The sequence below is a fragment of the Ornithorhynchus anatinus genome, chromosome X4, assembly GCF_004115215.2.
Source record: "Ornithorhynchus anatinus isolate Pmale09 chromosome X4, mOrnAna1.pri.v4, whole genome shotgun sequence".
NCBI lineage: Eukaryota > Metazoa > Chordata > Mammalia > Monotremata > Ornithorhynchidae > Ornithorhynchus > Ornithorhynchus anatinus.
In genome coordinates, this window is record NC_041752.1 from 873,552 (window position 1) to 891,912 (window position 18,361).

Below are 18,361 nucleotides of genomic sequence, written 5' to 3' on the forward strand. Positions count from 1 at the left end.
ACCGCCACCAGCCGCGTGGAGTAACTGGGGAAGACGGCGGTTGGGGCCGGCCGAGGTGGCCGGGGGAAGACCCAGCAGATCTGAGGAGCGGGTTCAATAATAATAATAATAACCGTGGTACTTGTCAAGCTCTAACTATGTGCCGAACACCGTTCTAAGCGCTGGATGGCCATGGGGATGACAGCAAGGGGATGGGCCGGAGCGAGACGCCGACCTGGGGCGGCCATGACTCTTGGGAGTGACTTCAGTGTCCAGACGCTTGGGATACAGACAGTGGAGGAGTATTTACATAAACAAAGGAAATATAAATAGCAGGTAGCACGTAAACTATACTTGAACCCTCAGGGCAAAGTCCCTGTGAGAACAGCCAGAGTTATTTTCAACAGGGGTGTGTGTATGTGTGTATGCGTGAGTGTGAACGTGTGAATAAAAATACTCTCCCTAGATCCACCCTCCCACACACTCTATTTACACCCAGGGGTCACGGGCAGACTCTGACAGGGGCAATTCTGCTCTCTGGCCATCTCGGCCCCTGCGGAAAGAGAGAAAAGAGAAAGATGACACGGGAGCCCGAGTTCAAAGGTGGTAGGGTCCGGGACCGGTGGTCTTGAAGTCCTAAGGTGAGCCAGATCAGATTTCCGGTGGTGGGGTGGTGGTCCGGGAACAGAGGTCTTGCGTTTCTGTTCTACTTCCCCAAGCGCTCAGTACAGTGTCCTGCACCCAAAGAGACAGTCAGCTCCCGGCTCTCGGGCTCCGCTCCTGTTCCCCCAGAAGGGGGCACCACCGGCCTAGTGTTCGGTTGGATTCATCCCCCGCCGTGCCCACCGACTTCTCCGGAAAGTGCAGCCCCCGGGGCGTCCCCCGGGGGTGGACTGCAGGGCTGGGGGTCCCGAGCCGCCCGCGGAGGGGGCAGCTCACCGCCCCACGGGAAGGCTGAAGTCGGGTGGGAGTGCTGAGAGACTGGCCAACGGGCCTCAGGGGGAGCAGACGGGACCAGGGAGGAGGGGGCTTTGCTGGAAAGGATGGAGAGGGGTGCGGGGGAGGGCGGGGACAGTGGGTGTAAATGATGCGGAGGAAGGGAGAGGGGGAACGGAGAGGGCAGGGGTCTGCGAAGTGCAGGGAGAGATGGGGGCTAGTTGTCCTGCTGGGCCTCGAGCACAAGAAATGCCAAGGGTCAGGAGGCCAGACAGGGAGAGTGGGCGGCGGGGCACCTGCTGGAGATCGAGAAGACAGGTGGCAGGGGCTCCGGGAGGGGGGGGTCAGGGTGCCCACTCTGGCCTGGGAACGCGGGGGCCCGCGGGTGTCTTGTGTCTGCCCCCCGTGCCCAGACGCATGGCATGTCCCTGCCTCGCTCAGATAACCCCCCACGGCTATGATCTGGGGGAGGGGGACCAGATGACTCAAAACCCCAGGGCTCAAATCTACAGGGGATATTCGGGCCCTAAATATCGGTTCCCCCAAGATAGTTATGGGACTTTTTTGAGCTGGAAATTTTTATGTTCCCAAAGCATTTTTGCTCCAAGGACCTAGTTCTAGCCTCAAAACATCCCTGGGAAGTGGAGGGAAGTGGGATTATTCTCTTCATTTTAAGGAGAGGGAAACTGAGGCCCAGAGGGGATAAGCAACTTTGCCCTAGATTTCACAGCTGTCCAGGAGCAGAGCTGGCTCCCAGTCCCACATTCTTTCACTAGCTGGGTAGTGACAGCGTTTACTAAGTGTTTACTCTGAGCCAAACACTGTGCTGAGCATTAGATACGGACTAGACTGCAAGCTTCCCATCTAGAGTGTAACTTCCTCAAGAGCAGAGAATGTGTCAAGCAGCGTGGCTCAGTGGAAAAAGCCTGGGCTTGGGAGTCAGAGGTCATGGGTTCAAAACCCAGCTCTGCCACTTGTCAGCTGTGTGACTGTGGGCAAGTCACTTCACTTCTCTGGGCCTCAGTTACCTCATCTGTAAAATGGGGATTAACTGTGAGCCTCACGCGGGACCACCTGAATACCCTGTATCTACCAGCGCTTAAAACAGCGCTCTGCACATAGTAAGCGCTTAACAAATACCGACATTATTAACTCTGTTGTACTGTACTTTTCCTAGCACTTCGTACAGTGCTCTGCACACAGAAATTGCTCAATAAATTCCAACATTGATTAATGCATCGAGTGATTACAGGATCATTAGATTAGACCCAATCCCCGCCCCAGGTTCGCAGTCTTGGAGCAAGGGAGAGCAGCGTTCTTAAACCCATTTTACTGATGAGGAACCTGAGGCCCAGAGAGGTTAAGCGACTTGTCCCCAAGGGGACCCAGCAGGCCAGTGGCAGATCTGGAACTAGAACCCCGATGTTCTATATCTTATGAGAAGCAGCGTGGCTCAGTGGAACGAGCATGGGCTTGGAAGTCAGAGATCATGGGCTCAAATCCCAGCTAAGCCGCTTGCCAGCTGTGTGACTTTGGGCAAATCACTTCACTTCTCTGTGCCTCAGTTACCTCATCTGTAAAATGGGCATTAATAATAATAATGTTGGTATTTGTTAAGCATTTGGGCGCTGGGGTAGATACAGGGTAATCAGGTTGTCCCTCGTGAGGCTCACCATCTTAATCCCCATTTTACAGATGAGGTAACTGAGGCACAGAGACGTGAAGTGACTTGCCCACAGTCACACAGCTGACAAGTGGCAGAGCCAGGATTCGAACCCATGACCTCAGACTCCCAAGCCCGTGCTCTTTCCACTGAGCCATGCTCCTTCTCCGTAAGACTGTGAGTCCCACGTGGGACCACCTGATTACCTTGTATCCTCCCCAGCGCTTAGAACAGTGCTTGGCACATAGTAAGCGCTTAACAAATACCATCAATATTATTATAGTATATCCCGGCCAGGCAACCTTCCTTCTAGGCCACGCTGTCCCACTCCGGAAGCTCCTTCCCAATCTCATGTGACTGCTAAACCTAGCCAAAAGCAGATGAGGGAGGGTCTGAGACTCTCCGCTGCCTGGGGAAGAAGGAGAGGGGGGATGTCTCTGGTTTTTTGTTTCATGTTCAGTTGCCCTGGGCACATTATCCTCTCTGGACCAAGGCCGGGGTCCCTCCAGTGCTGTCCTACCCCTACTAGGGGGCGCCCCCCACGGCTCCTTCCCACCTGGCTCTCGCCATCCCGCAGGGCACAACCCCAGGCCCGGCCTGCCCAGCAGGGTGGAGCCGCAAAGCTCCCAAGTCCAGGCGGGCACCCTGCCCCCACGCCCAGCGGCTCCGAAAAGGCACGAGGTGTTCCCGTGGCAGATTCCAGCCTGCTGGGGCGGGGCAGTGGTTTGGAGAGCCGGAGCTGGGGCCCAGTGGGAGTGGGGGGCCTGGGGAGGTCAGGTGGAGGGCAGGTTGGCCAGGGTGCGGGGACTCGCCGGAGAGGGAAGGGGATCAGGGGAGGGGATCAGCAGAGGGCATCAGGAGAGGTCCAGGGGCATCACAGGGGATAGGTCAGCCTGGGAGTGGGGACTTGGGAGGTCAGGGTGGGAAGGTCATCCCAGGAGTGTGGACTGGGGGTACCGGAGTGGGGGAGAGCAGGTCAGCCCAGGCATGGGGACCTAAGGGGCCGGGGAGGGGCGGCGCGACACAGGTTATCCCTGGAGTGGGGACTGAGGGTACCAGAAGGGGAGGAACAGGTCAGTCCAGGAATGGGAGTCTGGGGTTCTATTTCTAGCCTTAATCCAGAGTGGCTGGGGGTTTCCGCAAAAGGGTTCCATGTTCCGCTTCTGCCCCTCTTTCTATAAGTAGGGAGGGGGCTGCTGGGACTCCAGGGTGAGGCTTGTAACCTCTCTGGTATATTAAAAGAGGTTGGTGGGCCAGAGGAGAATGGAAACCTTGACCTTGAAAGAGCTACTTTTCCCAGCTGGGTTGGGTGGGGGGTGGGGGATGGGGAAGAGGAGTTGCCCCAACAGAGAAACCTGGCTGCACCTCCGAGTGATTGATCAGTCCCTGACTGATTGATTAGCTCTTTCCTCGGCAACTCCGGGAGCTGTCGGCCTTGCCTGGAGGCATGCCAACACAGGCCGTTGGGCTAGAAGCGGGGACCGTTTGATGGATGGGCTTATTGATCGCTTTAGTCTGACCTCTTCTGCCTGGCTGAGTGACGATAAGCTCCCTGATGGCAGGACTGGGTTTATTCATTCATTTATTCAATCATGTTTATTGGGGCACTTACTGTTTGCAAAGCATTGTACTAAGAGCTTGGGAGAGCACAATATAACAATAAACACACACATTCCCTGCCCAAGGTTGCAGCCTCTGCCAAGCTTGGGGTCTCTCAATGATGGGGGGGGGGTGTGGAGTGGTCCCCGAGCAGGACTCTGAGTGCTGCTGAGAGGGAGTGGAGCACGGGTATCTGGGGACCTCCCCCAGCCACCCCAACTCCAAGGCCAGAAAGAAAACAATTGCTTTTCTTAAGGGTCTGGTCAGCCTGGGTTTATCCAAGAGTAAAGGGAGACTCCCAGTTCTTCCCCCATCCACATATTCAGTCTGTCACCAGATCAATCCATGCAACAGTGAATTGTACTTACTGAGCACTTTAGAACACTGTTCTAAGTGCTTGGGAGAATACATTACAACAGAGATGGTAGGCATGTTCTCTGCCCACAAGAAGCCTACAGTCTAGAGGAACGCCCGTCGATTCTACCCTCGCAACATCATTAAAAGCCAAGTTTTCCTCTCCATCCGAACTGCTACTCTGCCGATTGGAGCACTTACCAAATTCTGCCTTGACTACTGCATCAGCCTCGTTGCTGAACTCCTCCATCTTATCTGTCCCCTGAGCCCCCTCTCTCTCCTGCATCACTTATACACTTGAATCTGTTCCCTTTAACACTTGATATTCAATTCATCCTTACCCCCACAGCACTTCTGTCCATAATGTAATTTATTTTAATGTGTCTCCCTTTCTAGACTGTGAGCTCCTTTGTGGGTGAGGAATGTATATACCAACTAGATTGTGTTGGGCTTTCCCAAGTGTTTAGTAGATTGCTCTGCACACAGAAAGCACTCAGATTCCACTGACTGATTCAATGGTGGGGGGGTGGTTCACAGCCAGAGCCAAAATGCCCCCCTTTCCCCTCCCCCAGGATCCCAGGCTGGTCTCCCTAAAAAATATGGCTCTTTTGTAAGAGGGGCTAGCTAGGCTCAGTGACATGCCCAAGGGCACAAAACAGGCAAGTGGACAGACAAGATTAGAACCCAGGTTTTCTGACTTTCAGGGCTTTCCACTAGACCACACTGCTTCCACAGGAATGCAACTAAACAGAGAATAGCTGCTCCTGTCTGGATTGCAGTAAGGCAGACTGCTCTGTCTGTGGCAAATGACTCCCAATTTTCAGCTGGGTTGTACCATTAGCTGCGGTTTTGTTTTTACCCTGTCCTTAAAATGTTTCCTCTCTGTCCGCCTGGCTTTAGATAACCATCACAGTGAATAGAAAAAAATATAAATAGTAAATAATAAACATATTAAAAACATACTTACTCAATTTATGCATTTTGAATTGTATATTCAATGATGCATTTATGCCACTCTCTGTTCTAACCTTGGTCTATCTTCTGTCCCTATTTGTAAATCTTTTTTTCCTGCCCCTTCAATTGTAAGCTAATTGAGGGCAGAGAACACATCTTGCTGCTGTTGTGCTCTATCAAGTGCTTTGTACCATTCTCTGCACTCCACAAGTGCTCAGCAGTTATTACTGGCTAATGGATTGATAGACCAGTAGAAGCGATTGACTGATGGATTGATTTACTAATATCACTGATGGATAGATTGATTGACCAGTAGGTACCATTGGTTGATTAATTGATTGTAGATGCCACTGATTGATGGATTATCAGTAACTACCACTGACTCATAGATTGATCCATTAGTAGACACCACTGACTGATGGATTGGTCGATCAGTAAATACCTCCGACTGATAGACCGATCCATTAGTAGATATCTTCGGATGATGGATTGACTGATCGGTAAATACCACTGACTGATAGATACCATTGGCTGGCAGATTGACTGATCAGTAAATATCACTGACTGATAGATTGATCCATCAGTAGATACCATTGGCTGGCAGATTGATAGATCCGTAGATGCCATTGCATAATGGATTGATGGCTCAGTATATATCCCTGACTATCAGATCGATCCATCAGCGGATAGCATTGGCTGATGGATTGATTGATTAGTAGATAGCATTGGCTGATGGAGCACCAGAGTGGTAGAGGTAGGTGGCAGGGACATTCTGAGTCTTAGTCTCTGATGGCGGGCTGGGAAGTTCACCCTCTTACCTCTGGGTCTTGCAGATGGTGTGGAGCCAGTCTTTCCTGTCCCGGTGTTTCAGAAACAGATACCTCTTCTTCTCTGGGGACCATGATCGAGGAGCTTCTAGGGGGCAAATTCCCAGCCAAGGAAACAGGCCAGCTGGTCCTCAGCAAACAACGCTTATGCTCCTGGCCCTTCCTGCACATCATGGCCTGCCCCTGGGGTCATTAATCATTCCCATCCATCCAGGCTGGCCATCCCCACCACATGGAGCATCTGGTAGGCTGACCTCCGGGTCTCCTCATACACTGACCACAAGCTCTGTAGCCATTCTCGCGTCCCTGTGGCTGGGACTGAGAGAATCCAATGTGTTACCTGGCAGGCCGGGGACCTCAGACAGCCCAGCAGTGGACAATGTTGACTGTGTTCTCTTCCTGACTCTTGGGCCGCTGGGCACCTCTGTATCTTGTTTCATCATTTTCAATGTCCACTTGCTTCTTCCCTCAACCTTCCTCACTTTCCCTGTCTGTTGCTCTTTCCACCTCCCCTGGAGAGGCCCACATTTGCTTAATAATGAAGATGGGGTTAATTCAGTCCTTAGTCTGTGCCAAGAACTGAACCAAGCCCTGGGGTACAGAAAAATCTTATTGGACACAATTCCTTCTAGGTTGTAAACTTGTTATGGGGCAGGGAGCTAGTCTGCTAATTTTGTTGTATTGTACTGTCCCCAGCATTTAGTACAGTGCACTGCATACCACTAATTGGCTGACTGAAGACCTTTCCCCCACTGGGTTCACAGTATAAGGGGGAGAAGGAATAGAGATCTTATCCCCATTTCACAGATAAGGAAACAGGAACAGAGGGGTTAAGTGACTTTCCCAAGGTCACAAAACAGACCAACAGGGAAGCCAGGATTAGAAGCCGGGTCCCCTGATTTTTCCACTGGTTCTCAATGCCCTTCAAGATGCCGGGGGTGATAAGTGGGCTCGGCTGGGAGGGACAGGGGACCGGCCCGGAGCTCACGGGTCAGATCTGGGAACTGGGGATGGGACATCAGATCCCACCACTCTCACAGAGGTCTCCGTCCCCCTGACCCAAGGACCCTTAGATTGTCAGCTCCAGTCCATGAAGGTGCCCGCTTTCCTCTGGACAGAAATGCGTGCACGAAGACTCAGTGTGAGTGAGCCCTCACCACAAGAACGCACCACAATCCCCGGGCTCAGAGAAACTGCCAACCCACAGTGGCAAGGTCCAGCTTCTGGAGGCCCCCTCCTCTCTTCCCTGGCCCCCTCCTCTCTGTTTGAACCCCTTCCTCCTCCTCCTCCTCTCTGGCCATCTCCTTCTCCTACCGCTCCTTCTCCTCTGCTCCCACCCCACGGTCCACTACGGGCTAGGACCCTGCCGGTTGGGACAAATCCACGGCCCACAGCCGGCTCGGGGGCCGGGGAGGGGTGGTTGAGACATCCCCCACGAGTCTCGGGTGCCAAGCCGAAAGATAATTTTCCATGTCATTAGGAAAATATCACTTTGATGTGGCCAGCCACCTCGTCGCTCAATACCGCTCCAGGCTCTGGGGGAATGTATCAGGGCGCCGCTAGCCTCACCACCACAGTCTGGTTAGCTCATCAGGAAGCCAGGCCCAGAGAGGCGCTGGAGATCTCCCGAGGTCACACAGCGAAGGAGCCACAGAACGCACATTCCATCGCTGGTCCCCTGAGTCCCCCGGGGCTCCTGGCCCTCTCGCCCCCACATCAGCTAGGCCCAGGGGAAGGCCGAGAAAGGAGCTGCTCCCCCTGAAGACGGAGCTCCGGCCATCTCATCTGTGGGGCCGCCAGACCCCTGAGGCTCTCCAGGGACCAGACTTAGGGGTCTCCCACAAGGTAGGAGTGAGATTCCTCGGGATTCCGGCTCGTGCGGTCAGTTCCTACAACCTCAGCTGCCCGCGGTGGTGGCTGGTGGCCGGTGGCTCCAGGAGTCCTCTCCACCCCCAAGGCCAGGCTAGTGGGGGCATCGGTGCCAGTGAGTCTGAGGAAGCCAGAGGGGCCTGGCCCGGGGGCTTTGGGTACCAACTGGGTGGGCTTGAGAATTCAATCAACCGATGGTATTGATAAAGCACTTACTATGTGCATGGCACTTTACTAAGTGCTTGGGAGAGTCCAATATGAACAGAGTCCAGTATAAAAGGAGCTTACAGTCTAGAAGGGGAGGTGGACATATAAGTAAACTATGGAGCTGTATATAAGGGTTGTAGAGCTGATGGAGCAGTGAATAAAGGATGCAACCAATAATAATAATAATACCGAATGAATGAATGAATATTTATTGAACACTTACTGTGTGCAGAAGATCACCTCTCACCACCTTCTAAGATCAAGCTCCCGAGAACTGGAAATCTGGCCCAGGGAAAGTAATGAGACTTATAGTAATAATGACATTTATTAATAATAATAATAATAATTTAAACACTTACTATGTATGTCAGGGACTGTCCTAAGCACTTGCATAAATATAAGTTAATCAAGTTGGGCACAGTCCCTGTCCCACACTGGGCTCACGGTTTAAATAGGAGGGAGATCAGGTACTGAATTCCCATTTAACAGATGAGGAAGCTGAGGCACAGAGAAGTTAAGTGACTTCCCCAAAGTCACACAGCTTAAACAACTACCTTCTTCAGGAAGCCTCTCTTGACTGATTTTCCACCTTCCTGATCTTGCCACCCACTCAGTCTCTCCAAATACACATGGCTACATCTGTTAATTTAGATATTTGAGTGCTAATAATGTTAACTCTGGCATTTGTTAAGTCCTTTACTCCGTGTCAAGCACAGTACTAAGCACTGAGTGTTTGAATCGATACCTATCCTCAGCACTTTTGTATCTTCGGGGGGATTTTCATTTTACTATTCTCTGATTTCCTCCCCTACTTCACTATGGTTTACTTGAACCATGACCTGTTGCATTGTCTTACAGGGACAATTCCTTGGTTGTTTCCTTTCTAGACTGTAAGCTCATTGTGATCAGGAAACACATCTGCCAACTCACCCAAGTGCTTAGTCCAGTGCTCTGCACAAAGTGCTCAATAAATATGATTGACTGCTGGGTCTCGAGACCCGCTGAGTTGGAAGAGTTTGCCAGAGGAGCAGGGAGTGCAGTCTAACACTGGCATTTAGGGCTTTTGATGCTTCCTTCGGCATGGTGGCGTGGGGCGACTTGAACAGGACTCTCTGAACACCTCTACTTTGCCCCATAAATGACGGGGAAGGGAGTGGACAGGGCAGTCCACCTCTGATCCTGCCAGCCATGCCATGGAACAGGGGTGTTCTGGCTAATCTCTCTGGTTCGGCCGCCCCCGGGTCCACACCTTATGGGAGCCACTGGGCAGTCCCCCCCCTCAGCCGCTTTGCAGGTTGGCTGTCGGCAGGGGTTCCGAGGGAGAGCTGAGGGATGGGAGAGCTGGGGAGTCGGGAGACGGGGGGCAGAGGCCTGATGCCAGGTGAGCAGCTGGAATGCTTCAGCAACACCCCCAACCCTGTCCGGATTCTGGATCCCGGATTCCCCCTGGAGTTTATTCTGGGACCACGGCGAGATGGGTGGGGCCCCAGCCCGGGGGAGGTAGAAGTCCTCCCGATCTGATGTCCAGCTTCAAGGGGTGCCCAGGCCGTCCTGACCCTGGTGCCTCATGGATCCGTGTTATAGGGAAGCGGGGGTGCACAGACCCCCCCACCCCTCAGCAGAATCCTGAGGGTTTCCGGGGCCTCGCTGGAGCGCTGAGCTGGGAGGGCTTCCCTTTTAATGACCCAGTTCTATTTTGGAGGGTGGGGGGGGGACTTCAGTTACCCGGCAGTTATTTTCCAACCCAAATGGTGGAGGGGCCCTGTGGGGTGGGGCGTATTCTATGGGCGGGGGCCGGGGCGGGGGGACGCCCCTCTCCCCCCTGCCCAGCACTCCCGCACCTCGGGGTGGGGAAGGGAACGGAGAATCTCTTTACCTGCCCACACCCTCCTGTCCACTCTGATACACGGCTAGAACAAGGGCGGGCTGGACCCTTCCTTTGACAGGAGGCAGGGTGGACCAGTGGAAGGAGCCTGTGGCCGGTTCTGTATCCTGCACACACACAAAAAAACAATTGTAATGATTATGGCATTTATTATTCATTCAATAGTATTTATTGAGCGCTTACTATGTGCAGAGCACTGTACTAAGCCCTTGGAATGAACAAGTCCGCAACGGAGACAGTCCCTGCCGTTTGACGGATTATTTAAACGCTTACTGTGTGCCAAGCACTATTCTAAGCGCTGGGAAAATCAGGTTGTCCCACGTGGAGCTCACATTCTTAATCCTCATTTTACAGATGAGGTAATTTAGGCACAGAGAAATTAAGTGGCTTGCTCTAGGTCACACAGCAGACAAGTGGGGGAGTCGGGATTAGAGCCCAATTCCTCTGACTCCCAAGACCGTGCTCTTTCCACTAAGTCACAGTAGGTACCCAGAACAGTGCTCTGCACAAAGTCAGTGCTCAGTATAGAGGGCTGGAGGAGGCAAGGAACGGTGGGGGTCGGGAGAGGGGGAGGAAGGACAGGCCGTGTTCCCTTTGCTCGGGCTGCAGGAGGCTCCCCCGGAGGCCCCTCTCGCGGGGCTTGGGATCGTAGACTATGAGCCCGTTATTGGGCAGGGATCGTCTCTTATCTGTTGCCGAATTGTACATTCCAAGCGCTTAGTATTGTGCTCTGCACATAGTAAGCGTTCAGTAAATATTATTGAATGAATGAATGAACCCCCCGTAGCCCCGCCGAAACGGGAAAAGCGGAGGTTCTGGGCCCCTGAGGATAATAATGATAATTATAGCATTTGTTAAGGGCTTACTGTATGCCAGGCACTGTAATAATAATAATGATGATGATGGTATTTGTTAAGCGCTTAATATGTGCCAAACATTGTACTAAGCGCCGGGGTGGATACAAGCAAATTAGGTGGGACACAGTCCTTGTCCCACGTGGGGCTCACAGTCGCAATCCCCCTTTTACAGATGAGGGAACTGAGGCCCAGGGAAGTGAAATGGCTGGCCCGAGGTCACCCGGCAGACAAGTGGGGGGGGGTCGGGATTCGAACTCATGACCTTCTGCCCCCCAGGCCCGTATCTAGCCCCTGTGCCACGCTGCTTCCCACGACCTCGGGGCGTTAGCCTCCCCGCGAGGCCGGGGGCGCGTGGGGGAGAGAACTGAAGCTCGGCTTCGGTCCAGCGGGGGGACTTGGGCCGCGGCCAGACACGGGTGGCTTTGTTCAGGGAGGCCGCGGAGCCCACCCGGAGGAGCGCGGGCATCTCCCGGCAGAGACACAAAGGCAGGGACCCTCCCCCTCGCTCCCCCTCCCGTGCCCCTCCTGTCCCCCGCCCGCCCCCGCCGGGCCCGCTGCGCGCAAAGATGTTGGAGGCAGAAGCAGCTTGCTCCCATTCGGGGAGCCTGGTATCCCGAGCCCCCCGCCGAGAGCGCCTCCGCCCCCCTCTGCGCCCCCTCTATCCATTCTGGGTTGATTCCCTCCCCTCTTCCTCTCCCCTCTTTTCTCTACCCACCTCCAAACCCACTCTGCACCTTCCCCTGCCCACTCCGTTTGCATTTGCCAAGCCCCCCTCTTAGCCCTTCCTCCTATTAGCCCCCTCCCCCCGCCCTTGGCCTCTCCCCCATTAGTCCCTCCTCAGATTAGCCCCTCCCCTAATTAACTCATCTTCCTCCTCCCAAGCCCCTCTCCCGATTAGGCACCCCCCACTCCAGATAATTTAGTCCAGAGCACGGAGGGACGTGGAGGCAGGGCTGCTCAAAGGAAGGGCTCCTCTTCCTCCACCTTCCCCCATTCTCCTCCTCCTCGGCCCCTAACTCTTCCCCCTTTCCCCCCTTCCCTCCAGTTTAGTGTCTGTCTCCTGCTACGTAGTGGCAAGAGCACGGGTTTGGGAGTCAGAGATTGTGGGTTCTAATCCCCGATCCAGCACTTATCAGCTGTGTGACTTTGGGCAAGTCACTCAACTTCTCTGTGCCTCAGTTACCTCATCTGTGAAATGGGGATTAAGACTGTGGGACCAGCTGATTACTCTGTATCCACCCCAGCTCTTAGAACGGTGCTTTCCACATAGTAAGTGCTTAACGAAATACCATTATTATTATTAAGCCCCTTGAGATCTACTATTGTCAACTCTATTGTCCTCTCCCAAGCTTTCAGTCCAGCGTTCTGCACATACCTGACTGTAAGCTTTACGGGGACAGGGACAGTGTCTACTAACTTCGTCATTCTCTCCTGAACACTCAGTACAGTGTTCTGCACACAGTAGACACACGATAAACTCTCCTGAACACTCAGCACAGTGTTTCGCACACAGTAGACACACAATAAATACCAATCATCAATTGACTGACGGATTGATTGCTCGACCAGCCACTGAGTGCAATGAACCATATTTAAGGCACAGGAAAGTACACTATTAATAATAATAATAATATTAATAAATAAAAATAATTATGGTTCTTGTTAAGCACTTACGACGGGCCAAACACTGTTCTAAGCACTGGAGCACTGGGGTAGATACTGGTTAGGTTGGACACAATGCCTGTCCCACATAGGCCTCACACCCTTAATCTTCATTTTACAGATGAGGTAACTGAGGCCCGGAGAAGTTAAGTGACTTGCCCAAGGTCACACAGGAGACATAGCAAAGACACTTCCACTTTCAAGGAGCTTCTACTCTGAGGAGGGCTAACGATTACTAGGGATTTCTAGTGTTCTTCTCACTTGCAAAGTAAGCCCCCACAGTGGGCAGAGTGCTGGACTGCCCAGATTATTCCTTCTCTTCTTCAGCCTCCAGGCTTCAGAAGTAGCAATGGATAGAGCATGTGTTTGGGAGTCAGAAGGCCATGGGTTCTAATCCCTGCTCTGCCATTTGTCTGCTATGTAACCTTGGGCAAGTCACTCCACATCCCTGTGCCTCGGTTACCTCATCTGTAAAATGGGGATTGAGACTGTGAGCCCCACGTGAGCCAGGGACTGTGTCCACCTCCATTTGCTTGTAACCAGCCCAGGTCCTGGTGCAGTGCCTGGCACATGGTAAGCACTTAACAAAATACTACAATTATCATTATTGTTATTACTATTATGTGGGAAGACTGGTCCCCTCTCCCTTCTAGGCTCTGAATTCCACTCTTCTCCATGGGCTTCTCCCCATTTTACAGGAGGGACAATTGAGACCCAAAGCCGGGCAGGCTCCAGGTCATTGGTATCTACCCCAAGACCAGGTTCCATTGGGCAAAACTCAGTGGGGGCAAAGAGGTGGGGATGACCAGCCTTCCTACACCCTCACCCCACACTCGCGGCCCCCCTCCCCTTCCCCTCACCCCGCCTTGTTCTCTCTCCTGGCACTGACACTATCAGATCTTGGTCTGAACTGCTGCCAGACCCCCAGAGTGGGGGATCTCTCTCCCCTCTCTTTGTCTCTCTGTCTGTCTCTGTCTTCCCTATGTCTCTCCTCTGTCTTTCTCCATCTGTTTCTCCATCCCTCTCTCTCCCTGTCTCTGTTTCTGACTCTATCCCCACTCATTTTTCCACCTCCATGAGTCACAGCCTCTTTGTTGCCTCTGTTTCCTTCCTCTGTCTCCCCCTGTGTCTGTCAGTCTCTGTGTCCCTCTCTGTCTCTGTTGGTCTCTATCTAAAGAGGAAAAAAAAGAAATCAATTTTCACAAAGAGTGACAGGTTTGGAGCCAGCTGGGGGTGTTGGCTCTGCCAGCGGGTTGTAAGCAGCCCGGTCTGTCCCCCTTAAAGCTGGCCGGGGCTTGTATTTCCACCCTCCTCCTTGCTCCCCTCCTGCCCCCCCGCCACCTCTCTGTCCCTGTTCAAAGACCCCTCAAGCGGTCGCCAACCCATGGAAAGCAGCATGGCCTAGTGGATAGAGCATGGGCCTGGGAGTCAGAAGGACCTGGGTTCTAATCCCACCTTGGCCACTTGTCAGCTGCATGACCTTGGGCAAGTCCCTTAACTTATAAGGGACTTAGTTACCTCATCTGTAAAATGGGGATGAAGACTGTGAGCCCCATAGAGGACAGGGCCTGGGACCAATCTGCTAAGCTTAGAACAGTGCTAGACTCATAGTAAGCACTTAACAAATACCATTATCATCATCATCGACACTGTGTAGCCCCACCAAAACTGGAGAAGCAAAGGCTCTCAGTCCACAAAAGTCCCTTCAACCGAGGGCCTTCTGTGTTCAGGGAACTGTACTGACCATCTCCCTGGAGTATATTAGGCACTCAGTACAGGGGCAGTGATGGAGTCTCCTGAAGGGAACGATGGATCCGCCTCGATCTTGAGACATCAGGACAGACCCCGCATGGAGGAGTTGATTCTAGTGCCAGTGGCTGTCACAGTGCTATTCAATCTGTCTCCTCTCTGCCCATCATGTTCCTACAGGGTCCCGGGGTGCAGCGAGCATGCACGGTGTCAGCTCAAGGTGTTGTGCCCGCAGAAGCAACGTAGCCTAATGAGTAGAGCAGGGGCCCGGGAGTCAGAAGGACCTGGGTTCTAATCCCAGCTCTGCCACTCATCTGCTGTGTGATCTTGGTCAAGTGACTTTGCTTCTTTGTGACTCAGTTACCTCATTTATAAAGTGGGGCTGAAGACTGCGAGCTCCATGTGGGACATGGACCACATCTAATCTGATTAGCTTGTATCTACCTCAGTGCTTAGTATGATCCCTGGCACAAAGTAAGCGCTTAACATAGACGATCAAAAAAAACAAACTACCAGTGGCTTTGGTTCACGCAGCCCAGGGCCATAGTACTGTGACCCACTGGTTGGTGGCCTCAGTAGCCACTGCAGTCTGCACCGCCCGCATTCGCCAACTATTTTTCTGGATTCCCCGGGGGCCTGTCCACTTTATGGAACTCCCTAGCTGACTTTTGGGTAAGAAACGTTCCCCATGGATGGCACAGCTCCTACTGGCAGAGCCAGGACCAGAACCAGTCTCTGGACTTTCAGACCTGTGCTCTTTCCATCACACCACACTTCCTCTTCGCCTTGCCCTACAGCTATTTTGGAGTCCAGTAGCCAGTTCTGGACCTGGACTTGGGGACCCATCATTCCTACCTCAGAATCCCACCATCTTGCTGCTTGTCCTCAGGAAAGCCATCAAACCTCTCTGGGCCTCTGCTTCTTGGCCTGCAGAATGGGGATTCCGGTGGTGACTTTTCCCTAGGGCAGACTCGGCCTGGTGTGGAGCGGAGAGACTTGGAGGGTCGGAGGGCCGGAGGACAGCGGCTGGCAGGCGGATGACCAAGGATCGGGACCTGGGCAAGACAGAGGGATGGCTTGATAGGAAACAGCAAGGAAGAGTTGGATTGCCCTGGGCCCCTCAGTAACCCCAGACTTCAGAAGATGGGGAGAACGCAGGGACCCTCGAATTCATCTCTTGGCTCCATTATGATGGAGACAGGAAGGGGGCTGGCCCAGGCCAGAGAAGGGGGTGGCTGAGATTGGTCCAGCTTGGGGGTTGGCCTGGGCAGCAGGACTGACCTAGGCTGTGGTGTTGGAGGGAGGGTTGGGGGGCCAGGAGGAGGGAGATCCGGAAGGCCACTCCACTCCTGGCCAGGCCCCGGGGGTTCTCGGGGGTGCCAGGCAGAGCAGTGGGATGGAAAGAGACCATGGCAATCTGTCCGAGAAACTCTTCCCTTGTCCTGACGGCCGGCACTGAGCTCCCAGGCGGGGGCCACGGTGGGCAGCCCGGCTCTCTGCTCAGCCACCTGGCGGCCCCGGGTGTCGGGTGGTCCGGGAGGGGGGAGGAGCCAGGGGCTTGGATTGTTTTCCCTCAGATGATGGAGCCAAGCAGACCAGAAGGCTTCGGGGTCCCCGAGCCCTCCAGGGACCCCCAGAAGGGCCACCAGGTCAGGCAGAGAGCTGGTTCAGGAAACAGGAAGGAAGGCAGTGATAAGTAAATGGGGCTGTTTTATGCCCTGCTGACCTCCCCGCTGAGGTCCCCTCTCTTCTGCCTCTGCTCACTGATCCCAGCTAACAGGGCTCAGAACGCCGCCACGATTGGAGCTGAGTCCCTTTCCCGCAGGTGGGAAAGGGAAGACCCACAGAGGCTTTGGATGTGCCTTGAGCCATCCTGGCCCTGACACCATTAGCGTGCCTATAAAAATAAACTTGGGGGTATTCGTTCAGCACTTACGGGGTACCAAGCACTGAGCTAAGCACTAGGGTGGATAAAAGTCAATCAGATGGGCCACAGACTTTGTCCTTCACAGGTATTTCTAGTCTAAAAAGGAGGGAGAAAATGTATTGACTCCCCATTTCACAGATGAGAAAACTAAGGCTCAGAGGCATTAAGTGACTTGTCCAAGATGACACAGTCCTGGCTCCAGCACTTGTCTGCTATGCGACTTTGAGTAAGTCACTTAGCTTCTCTGTGCCTCAGTTTTCTCATCTGTAAAATACCGTGAGCCCTATGTGGGACAGGAACTGTGTCCATCCTGATAAGCTTGTATCTACCCCAGTGTTTAGTACAGTGTTTGGCACAGAATAAACACTTAACAAATGTTATTTAAAAAAGAGGTGGGATTAGAATCCAGAGCCTCTGATTACCAGGCTCATGCTCCTTCTATTGGACCCTGCTCCTCCCTAGGACACCTGCTTCCCAGCCTCTCCCACACCAGATCCAGGATGGCAACCAAGAATCGACCAGGGCTCTGTTGTATGGCCTCAGGGGAGTTACAAAAACTCTCTGGGACTCAGGGTCTTCATCTCTAAAATGGGGACAATGACCCCAGCCTGGGATCATGGCTCTGAGAGTATTTTGGGAGCCTAGACCTGTCTCGGCATGCAGAAGGTAGAGGGGCAAGAAACCCAGAACCGAATTCTACTCACTTGGCATTTTCTCTTTCAAGAGACACATGTCAAGGACTCTTGTCTTCCACAGGACTTCTCAAAGATTCTGCGCCTCAGTTCCTTCATCTCTAAAATGGGGATTAATACCTTGAGCCCCTTGTGGGACATGGACTGTGTCCAATCTGATTAGCTGGTATCTAGGCCAGCCCTTAGTACAGTGCTTGGCACATGGTAAGCACTTAACAAATACCATTAAATAATAATAATAAAAAAAGCTCAGAGGAAATGTGTGCGGATTATCCTCCTGGATACCCACCTTCATGGTTAAGGATGGACTCTCCAACACCCCTGACTCTCTTCTCTCCATCACTGACGGGAAGCTCTGTTGGCTAGGGAGGTGCTGGAGGCCAGGGAGGTCGTGGAGCCCCAGGGAGGCGCTGGAGGCCGGGGAGGTCCTGGAGACCAGGGAAGCGCTGGAGGCCGTGGAGGCTCTGGCTGGCTCGGAATTCAGGAGCAGCTGAAGCAGCGCCTGCTCATGATCCCAGATTCCAAGCTGGCGTCACCGGCTTCCAGAGCGGCCGGCTGACGTAGGCGGATTCCGGCCGCTCTATCTACTGCTCCCGCGGCTATTATTGTCAATAATCAAGGGGATCATAATAGCAGAGGGGCCCTGGGGCCTCCCTTCACCCTTTCATAAAATCTTTTTATACCGGGAGGGTCTGGACCTAAAATTAGGCCATTGTCCTGGGCGGGCGGTGGGGGCCCAGTGCGGGGCAGGCTCAGGGAATGGCTGGGACCCCTCATCCTGGCCCCCGATGGCACGAGCAGGCCCCCAGCAGAGCCCAGGGCACTGGTGACAGCATGAATGGAGGTTTCCCAGTATGAAAAATGGCAAATGCAAGTCTACTGTCAGCCAATCAGAAGCTCTGCCGCCCCCTTCCCTGGACCCCACCCCCACAAGTCCCTCCAGTCTCCCCACCCCTCCGCCCACCTCCTCTCCACCCCTTCCCTCTCCCCATCCTCCCTCCTTCCAACTCATCTCCCATCTCCCTTTTCTCCCTTCACTCAACTCATCTCTCCTCCCCTTCCCCACATTTCCTTGTCCAGCCCTCTTCCTCTCCTTCCCCTCCCCCCGACCCACCCACCGCCGCTTCACCCCATCGGCCTGCTCTCCTATAATGATGGGCGAATGCTAGGCTTAATTAGCCCACTTTGGAGGTTTTAATTA

The 18,361-nt window shown here is 53.5% G+C and overlaps 1 long non-coding RNA gene across 1 annotated transcript; it reads right to left on the reverse strand.

The window, feature by feature from the left end:
• Positions 1-8,581: 8,581 nt before the first annotated feature.
• Positions 8,582-17,638, reverse strand: LOC114807815. The gene is made up of 4 exons (XR_003755870.1): positions 17,450-17,638; positions 15,397-15,596; positions 10,265-10,380; positions 8,582-8,670 (listed from the first exon to the last, which is right to left on the reverse strand). It is a non-coding gene; the product is annotated as an uncharacterized LOC114807815 (long non-coding RNA).
• Positions 17,639-18,361: the final 723 nt, after the last annotated feature.